This window comes from Macrobrachium rosenbergii, unplaced genomic scaffold (genome assembly GCF_040412425.1).
Source record: "Macrobrachium rosenbergii isolate ZJJX-2024 unplaced genomic scaffold, ASM4041242v1 13865, whole genome shotgun sequence".
In the NCBI taxonomy this organism is placed as follows: Eukaryota; Metazoa; Arthropoda; class Malacostraca; order Decapoda; family Palaemonidae; genus Macrobrachium; species Macrobrachium rosenbergii.
In genome coordinates this window covers 747,468-757,157 of record NW_027100716.1, presented here as the reverse complement: position 1 = coordinate 757,157, position 9,690 = coordinate 747,468, and the positions used below count along the sequence as shown (strand labels likewise).

Genomic DNA, 9,690 nt, shown 5'->3' with positions numbered 1-9,690 from the left:
TTCATGCATTTGGCTTCAAACACTTCTTTGCTAGGCATCAAGATGCATAAATAACTGAATATAAATTGTATTTTTGAATTCAGCTATTGCAGTCACTTATTTGGCAATTTTCATCTTGCCTCGCTATCAAAAGCACAACAGTTTCCTGTTTGAACACCGTTTTGCTTGGGGCAATCAATAGATGGCGTCTGTAGTCCACGATTCTGAAATTAAATCCGGTCCAATCCAGTTTCGAGTGCTGATTTTGCATACGTCACAGTCACCTGAGGCCCTTCGGTACTTGGGGGAAAACGAGGCACCGGTGTTTTAATTGGAAAATGCTAGTTTCCGAACTATCAAATGGTCTAGTCTCGTGTGAGGTTTTTTTTTTTTTTTTTTTGGAAAAAATGAATAAATATAAATGATAATGAATATCAGATGTTTCATTGAATATATTGCGTTCGTGAAAGCTAGCTGAGATGTATGAAGAAAGCTACACAAAATTGGGACTTTGCTGAGATGTATGCAGATAATTTCAAGCTTGCAATGTCAGTAATTCGAGTTAGGATAGTTTTATTAATGTTTATTAGATAATCTATAATGTTTGAGAAATTTTCAGCTTTATTTTGGTAGGCATAGAGTAGGGTATTGCTTACCAAATATACCAATTTTTTTTAGTGTTCTGTTTAAGTGATATCACATATCATGATAATACTACTACTACTACTACTACTAATAATAATAATAATAATAATAATAATAATAATAATAATAATAATAAATAATAATAATAATAATAATAAAGGCAACGATGCAAAATGATTCATCCGGGAGATAGATGAGCTCAGTCATTCATCGCAACCAGGCCATCAAGTTGCAAAGATCTGTTGACAGCTTTTGATTCATGAAGCCCGTGCAAGATGCTTGCTGAGAATGACAGAAGAGTCTGAAACTCGCTTTTTCTAATAGAACCAACTGTATAGATGATTATATTGCAATGGGTTTTGTGCTATAAGGAAAATGAGTTTTCCCATCTTGGAGTTGCAAGATTCTGTTGACAGCTTTTGTCTAAGATGATATTTGCAATGGGTTTGTGAGGCTGCTCGTTTTTCGAGATCATTTCAGACGAAAAGGAAAGCATCAGAAGAGCCGTTTTTGAAGACAATTAAATTGGTATACAGAGGTTTATTAGGCAATAGTAATTTCATTAAAACAAAAATGTTTATTGCATAATTTTTATACATGAAGGAGTTGGTTAGGTTGCAAACCTGATCGTGCATCATACGGAAAGTAGCCCCGGAGTGGCTTAAGATGCTGAGACTGGTTATTTTTTTGACGATTTTAACTCATCCTGACATTATTAAATTTTGCTTATATACTTCTTTTGAATATACCAGAATAAAGTACACGCATTCCGCTTTCCAATGACACCAGAATGAGCGTCATAGCATGAATAATAACTTCACAGACAACGTACAAAGCAAAATATTGCTATTGACAACTCTGGCTCTTAGAGAGACCTTACAGAGGCCTTTTGACTGAAAGGGTTAGTTGGCAGAGCAGAATGCTACAAAGCCAAGGGATCCAACAGGGGAAGCATCCCAATTTTAAATAAGAAATACAGAGATAAATAATCTATAAGAGAGGTAATAAAAAAAAAGCAAATTTTAAAACACTGTCTCCTTTAGTTTTGGCATAGTCTGCACTGATAGCAATTTTCAATTTCGCAATCCTGTGCATGATTAGACTTAAAATACTGCATTTTACCCAGCTGGAGGAAGAGTCTGCTAGGACCCAGTTGCAATATATTGCAATGTTGCTTTCATGAGTCAATTTTGATGCAAAATAACAATTCATTTCCAGTTTTTCCATACACAAAATTCAATACATTGCCTAAACCTTGAATACGGACCCATCAAACATATGAACATTATTATTAAATTAATAACTTTAGCAATCTGCGGAGCTTCACTGATATTCAGAGAGAGAGAGAGAGAGAGAGAGAGAGAGAGAGAGAGAGAGAGAGAGAGAGAGAGGGTATAAGTATTTTCTAATATCTGCCAACATTCTCTGTAAACAAATAGATTGAAATTTTTTTGCGACGCCTTGACTAGAATAATATATTTATTTCTGTTCATTAACCCTAGCAATAAAATAAATAAATAAATAAATAAATAAATAAATAAATAAATAAATAAATAAATAAATAAATAAATAAATAAACTAATTCCATTACTTACCTATTTATTCTCTGGGACAAAAGAATATCATCTCTTTAGCAAGATCTGCAACTGAAACTTCGAGTGGGCGCGTCTATTTATGTGACCTCAGTATACAATACACTGTAAAAATGACCTTAAGTAAACATTGAGGAGATGCATAAATAAATAAACTAAATAAGGTAATGTATCAATTGGATTATACTTGTTCGTAGAAAGGTCCATTGAGGAGATACATATAATTACCTGAGGCAATGTATCAATTGGATTATAGCCTACTTGTTTATGGAAAGGTACAAGACATGTTGAATGTCGATTGGAGTGGCTGTAAGTTTGTGGTGTTGAGGAAATAAATATATTTGTCTGTGGAGGAAAACTGTCGACTTTGATAACTGATTTATTTTACTGGTCCTGAAGTGAGGTTTTTAAAAAATATGCCAAGGCTCCACAGGGTTTCATTCACTGATTTATTTCTCCTCCTGCATTCATAATCATATGCATGAATAACTATATATGATTTTATCTATTCACCTGGTTATTGAAATTGAATTTACATACATACATATATATATATATATTTATATATATATATATATATATATATATATATATATATATATATATATATATATATATATATATATATATATATATATATATATATATATATATATATATATATATATATATATATATATATATATATACTGTTGTCTATAACTCTACACAAACAATTATCTACGAGAGTATCTTGTTGGATTAATAAAATATTTATGATAACAGCAAACTTCCATTTCAGTCTTACTTCTACCCATAAGGGGGAATTAAAAAAACAACGATTTAGTTAATATTCCTGGTTCCTATTAGTAAGAAGAATATTCCCCAAATTATACGAACAAACATACTTCATAGGTAAACGAACCCCCTACCAGACACACAGAAAGACAAGCAGAGAGAGAGAGAGAGAGAGAGAGAGAGAGAGAGAGAGAGAGAGAGAGAGAGAGAGAGAATACTTTTCCATCATACGAAAATCATAATGACGTATTGAGTGCATATGTAACGTGGCATATTTTAATTAATAAATCATAATTGCTTAAATGGACAAGTTGAGAGTATCATTTGATGAACCGCCTCATTATTATATACATAACCCCTAAATGTAACCGGTACTGTTGACTAATATTTGATAGTCAAGAAATTACCATGTCACTAATCTTAGAATATTTTAGACCATGGCAAAAATGACATTGTCGGCGTGACCTAGGTTATGCATTTATGAGGCAATATCACAAAATGTCTTAAAATATCTGACCTTTCATAGAATCAAACCTGGTCAATGTACGATTCTTGGTTAGATCTCGGTTAGACAATTTTTTTTGAAAACGTGCGATGCAAACCTGTCTATGAAGAGATGCAGATTGCATAAGCAGAGATCAGAGATTGCGTTTTGGCATATAAGCTGTTTCTAGAATCAGTTTGTTGGTCAATAAGTTGAGGCGACGCTACAAGTGCAAGATGAACGCCAAGGCATGAGAATGATTTCTTTTTCTAATCTCTTTCTGTGTCTGTTTGTCTTTTTGTGAATCTTTGTTTTGAAATGAAGCCTTACACTGCAAGAAATGACGATCAGAAACAGTAAACATAATTTTAATTCCTATTTATGATCTATAGGTACTTCTCTTCTTGGGGCTAGTAGCAGTTGCTGCGGGAGATGAGCGCCCGGTGTACGGCGCTAGAGACGAGGAGGTAATTCTTCTTTGGGTGTAAGTCCCAGTATAAGGTACTGAATGAATACCGGTAGGTTCTTTTAAAATGGTGATGTATTCTCGAACAGAATTAACGTATACAAGAGGATACAGAGAGGAGCTGTGTCAGCGTGTGTTGTTATTCTTCTTCTCTTTCCGCCTACCACTGTAGCCAGATACAGTTACTAATATCCTAACAATGATATTAATTATGTAGCAGCAGAGATGATATTGAATGTAGTATGTATATATATACTAAGATTACAGATTCCCTACTGCTCCTGGCAATGATAATACATGTGAGTATTTTTACATGTGCCTAAACATACAATGCTAAATGTGTTGCCAAATTGGCAATACTTGGTTAACAATAAAACATCACGATCCGTTGCGATTCGATCTTGATGATTGTCATACACTTCCCTTCCCCTTGGCGTTCATAAAGGTTTTATGGACGATGAGCCAGTCTTTGTGATCGCCGTACTTGTTGATGGATAGTTTTGGTTGACTGTGCTGATGCTGGAGAGGATTGAAGGGGACTGTCATCCTGATGCTGTATGGCAAGTGTACGGATGGAATGTAGAAATCTGCGGTTGCGCCAGAGTACTCCTCGTGCTGCCGTTTTTATCAGGTAGTCTCGATTCCTTCCTTTACCCATAACTGTACCAACTTTGTCCCAACGTTTTGAAATAGGGTCTTGGATCCTAATGGTTGCTCCGATAGGAATAGGGGGTAGAGGTTTGGCATGTTTGTTGTATCTGTCAACAGAATTCTTGAATTGTTCTGCTGCTCGTTGATCACAATCAATAGTTCTCTTCTGCCATTCAGGTGCAAAAGACTTTGCATGTGCAGGCACGCATGAACGAAGGGTTTTCCATATAGGATTTGTGCTGGGCTCTGACCATCAGGTTTAGGTGTGTTTCTTAGTTCTAGTAATCCACGATCAAATGCTTCGCAGTTCCTGATATCTCCATTACTTGAGACTTTCATTATGAGGTGTTTGATCGCCTTCACAGCAGATTCTGCGTGTCCATTTGACTGTGGGTAATGTGGGGTGGATAAGTCATGGCGAACTCGCCAGCGTTTCAGAAAATCGGCGAAGTCATGGCTTGTGAATTGGGGTCCTCCGTCCGTTCTGAGTCTGATGGGTACACCCAAATCCCTGAAGAAAGTCCTGAAAAGTTTAATAGTTTTGGACGTTGTAGTATCATTTCCACAATGACCGACTGCTGGCCATCCTGAGTATCTGTCAACATAGACGAGGTAAGCCCTACCAGCAACACTGAAGAAATCTGCAGACACGGACTCAAACGGTCTGGAGGGTGTGTCAGTATTGATGAGGTATGGTTCTTTTTGTTGACTTGGGAGCATGACCTGACATGCCTCACATGTGCGAACTACATTAGAGATGTCATTATTGATACTTGGCCACCATACGGTTTGTCTTGCTTGTCGTTTGGTTGCTTCAGTACCGCGATGATTGTCGTGAAGTCTCGTCAAAACCTGTCGTCGAAGGTTTTGTGGCACTAGGATTCTTGCACCATATAATATGAGGTTCCCATCTAAAGATAATTGGTCACGTACTTTCCAGTAAGGTAATAGATCTTCTGGAAGTGCCTTGTTTGAGGGGGGAAATCCTGTTATCACTTGCTCGACGATCTGTTTGTAGGTTTTGTCGGTGAGTGCTGCACGACGTATTTCTTCCAAGATGGGGTCACTAGATGAAGTGTCTTGAGTAGTTGTAACTGGTCCTGCAGAGATAGAGAGGTTTCTTATAGTGGCGATGCTGCATATTACGGCACTTCTGATGCACATACTTGTCTCATTTCCCAGGGTTAAGTCGTCCTCTGTAGTCTTGGATTTTCGATACAGTCCAAAGTATATGAGTTTCGAAGTGGAATCAGTGGTTTATGGTCAGTTATGTGACTAAATTGTGCTAGACCTAGGAGATAATATTTGCATTTTTTCATGGCCCACACTACTGCAAGCATTTCCAATTCGATTGTACTGTACCTGCTTTCCACATCTGCCAAAAAACGTGATCCACATTGGACCAAACGCCATACACCTGCATGTTCTTGTAAGAGGGCGTAACCAATACCGTTGAGTCTTGATGCGTCTGTCTGTAGCACCGTTGGTAGAGTATGGTCGAAATGCGCCAATATGGGGGGTTCTGCAAGTGCTTTCTTCGTCTTCAGAAAAGCTGCGTTATGATCTGATGTCCATATAAATGAATTCTTTGGGCTCATAAGTGGTCAAAGAACTTGTGCGGTTGAAGCGATGTCTGGAGTGAATTCAGCCAATTGATTTACGAGTCCCATGAATGACCTTAAGTCTGTGATATTAGCTGGTGTAGGGAACTCAGTGATTGCTTTTATTTTATCTTTGTTAGCTGCTATACCTGTCTCAGAAATGGTATATCCGCAAAATGATACACTGGGAGAAGCAATGCACATTTTCTCAGCATTCAAAGTTATTCCATGAGCACAACATCGGTTCAAAACGTCTTTGATACGTTGGCAATGACTTTCAAGGTCGTCATCCCATATGATGATATCATCGACAACTTTAGCGAGGTTAGGTATTCCTGACAAAGCTTCGTCACCTCGACGGTTATATTCATCACCAGTTGAGCAAAGGCCCATTGGTCCTCGACAAAATGTGAAGCGTCCTAGTGGGGAGATGAATGTTGTAAGATGACGGTCTTCTTCTGCCAGTGGAATTTGCCAGTAGCCATGCAGTGCGTCAAATGTTGTAAAATATTTTGCTTTTCGATCGATACGCCTCATGGCTTCCTGTGGCGTCAGTGAGGGGTGGGTTGGACGATCCACTTGAGTATTAAGTTTCGTCATGTCCACGGTGATCCGCACACCTCCTTTTGGTTTGGGAACTGCAACCATAGGATGGCACCACACAAATGGCTGATCTCCTGCTGGTGCTATAATACCTTGAGTGACCAGTGCTTCTAGTTCGTTCTTGACGTCTTCTTGCCAAGAGTATGGCACTTGTCTTGCGGTATGAATGGCAAATGGCTTTGCGTTTTCCCTCAGATGTATTTTCATAGGCGAACCAGACATTTTTTTTAAGTATGATGCCATTCTTAAGGTCATCCTTTGTTACTAACACATCGGGGAATTGCTGAAGAAGTTCACTCTTGAAGTCTGCTGAAGACTTTCTTGACGGTGATCCTGAAGATGAGGACGGCTGCGGCAGGAGTTGTTTTGAGATAAGTGCTTTACTTGACCTTGTTCACTCTTCTTCGGTATTTGTTGAGGAAATTCCTGTGGTACAATCCGAAGGGCTTGAGCGTGAGACCATGACAATAGAGGTCGGGAGAGATTGGACAAGACATTTATCCATCCAGTCATGCTCTCATTCCCATACATCATAGTAGCTTGCATAGATCCCAGGACGTCACCGTTGAAATCGCTGTCGTCAGGGATTCGTAGTCTCAGGGTATCAGACGAGTCCAAATCTTTTAGTTGAAGTCCCAAGCTTTTTAAGTGTTGTCTACCTATAACAGTTGTGTCTGATCCTGTGTCTGGAATTACATCTAATAGTCCTTGCTTGTTCCCGAATACTATTTGTAATGGAATCACAGGACAAGGTGTGGTCCTATTTTTCCAGCATTGATGGCTCTGACATTAGCCTCGGATTTCAAACTTGATATGATCCCTTGATTTTGATTGCCCTTTTGGTTAGATGGATGTCCCCTTGAATTGCTTTGCTGGGACTTGAAGCAGATCTTTGCGAAATGTCCTTTTTTGTTGCATGTTGTGCACTTTGCGTCCTTTGCTGGGCACTTGTTTCTAGGGTGACGATCACCTGCGCACCAATAACAAGATTGGCCCTTGTTACTTTTCTTCTGCAGTGCTTCTTCTGGGGTTGCTTTCTTATTTGATGAGGCTTCTTGCTTGTTTTGATGATTTTGTTTCTTCATACTCTTCTTGTATGTTGAAATTGCATTCATTGTGCCTTTAGCTGGTTGATACCCACTTGTATGGCACTTGAAGTCCTTTGTGCTGCTTCACGAGAACGAACAACAGTCAGGAAGTCAGATAATGATGTATTGGCTTTCATTCTTAATAAATGCTGCACTGTTTCATTATCCGTTAAGCCGACAAGTATTGCATGTTTCAGCTGATTATCAACACAATTTCTTCCTTTACACAAGTCAATATCATCAGCAATTTGCTTCAATCTTACCCAAAAGTTGTCGAAGGTCTCCCCAGGTTGTTGCCTGCATTTGGTGAATTCCAATCTTCTAAGAGATTCATTCCTCTGTTCCTTGATGTGGGTTATAATTTTGTTGATTATGTCGTCCACAGGTAGAGTTGAATCAGGTTTCACTCCCAAAGTGTGATCTAAGACACGCAAAACTTCATCTTCTAAGCAAAGTCTCAAAGAAGCAAACTGCTTTGGTTGAGGCAATGTATGAAAATCAATAAGGGTTGTATAATCGCTCCATTTTAACTTCCATTCTTGAGCTCCTCTAAGTGAAACATCCAGTTTTAGCTTCTCAGGTAAGTGAACCTGGGCTTTTGGTGCACTTGTAGTGAGAGTTGTGGGAGTTGTGGGAGTTGTGTGAATACCCTGCTGTATATTAGCCAAAAAATTGAGCCATTTGTTAATGTTGTTGCATAAAATGCTGTTGTTGCTGCATGAGTTGCTGCTGTTGCAGTTGTTGATGTTGCAACAATTGCATTAAAACATCATTGGTTGAGGCTGAAGAGGTAGAGGGGTTGATAGAAGAATCCATACTTGTAGCTCCGATATCCTCAGAAGGCGTAGACATCCCTGTAGTATCTTTATTCTTGTTTTTGCCGCCCATCGTAAGATGTGTGTCGTCAGTGATGACGTAACAGTGAAGGAGATGACGTCACGGAGTGGAGGAGGAAGGCGGGAGAAATGACTGCCGCTCTCCGCAGAGTCGCCGAGTGCGTGCGTGCGTGTGACAGTGTGATCAGTACTAACCAGTTACCCGATGACGGTGTTTGAGAGGGGATGTATCAGGAAGCAGAAACGAACATGAAAAGGGGCCGTGTGCTCATTAAATGATGAATAAAAGTCCCTAAACGTAATACACACCGTAACACTGCCACACTACACTTTATGCACTACACTGCACTTATACACTTCACTGCGAGTAACTGCAAAGTCAGTATCACTTTGAAAATGACGAAAAGTTTACAGTTCACTTCGCTTGAAACACTGAGCTGATGGCGGGTTTCCTTAAAACTTTTCTTTCGAGTTTTTACCACTTTCCCATAATCACTGCGCCATCTTCTTTGGGTGTAAGTTCCAGTATAAGGTACTGAATGAATACAGGTAGGTTCTTTTAAAATGGTGATGTATTCCCGAACAGAATTAACGTATACAAGAGGATACAGAGAGGAGCTGTGTCGGCATGTGTTGTTATTCTTCTTCTCTTTCCGCCTACCACTGTAGCCAGATACAGTTACTAATATCCTAACAATGTTATTAATTATGTAGCAGCAGAGATGATATTGAATGCAGTATGCAGGGTTGGAGTAATTACAACTCAAAATCTTAATTACAATTACAATTACAATTACATTATTAAAACTTTAAATTGCAATTATAATTACAATTACTCATGTGAAGTTCAATTACAATTACAATTACCACAAGACAGTCAATTATAATTACAATTATAATTACTCAGCTTCCAACAGTAAGCTTTGGTTGGAAGGAAAACGCTACATCGTGCTGTTGTCATTTATTGA

At 38.5% G+C, this 9,690-nt stretch overlaps 1 long non-coding RNA gene across 1 annotated transcript; it reads right to left on the bottom strand.

The window, feature by feature from the left end:
• Positions 1 to 384: 384 nt before the first annotated feature.
• Positions 385 to 676, bottom strand: LOC136837814 (uncharacterized). The gene is made up of 2 exons (XR_010852786.1): positions 490 to 676; positions 385 to 449 (listed from the first exon to the last, which is right to left on the bottom strand). It is a non-coding gene; the product is annotated as an uncharacterized lncRNA (long non-coding RNA).
• Between the last annotated feature and the right edge of the window lie 9,014 nt (positions 677 to 9,690).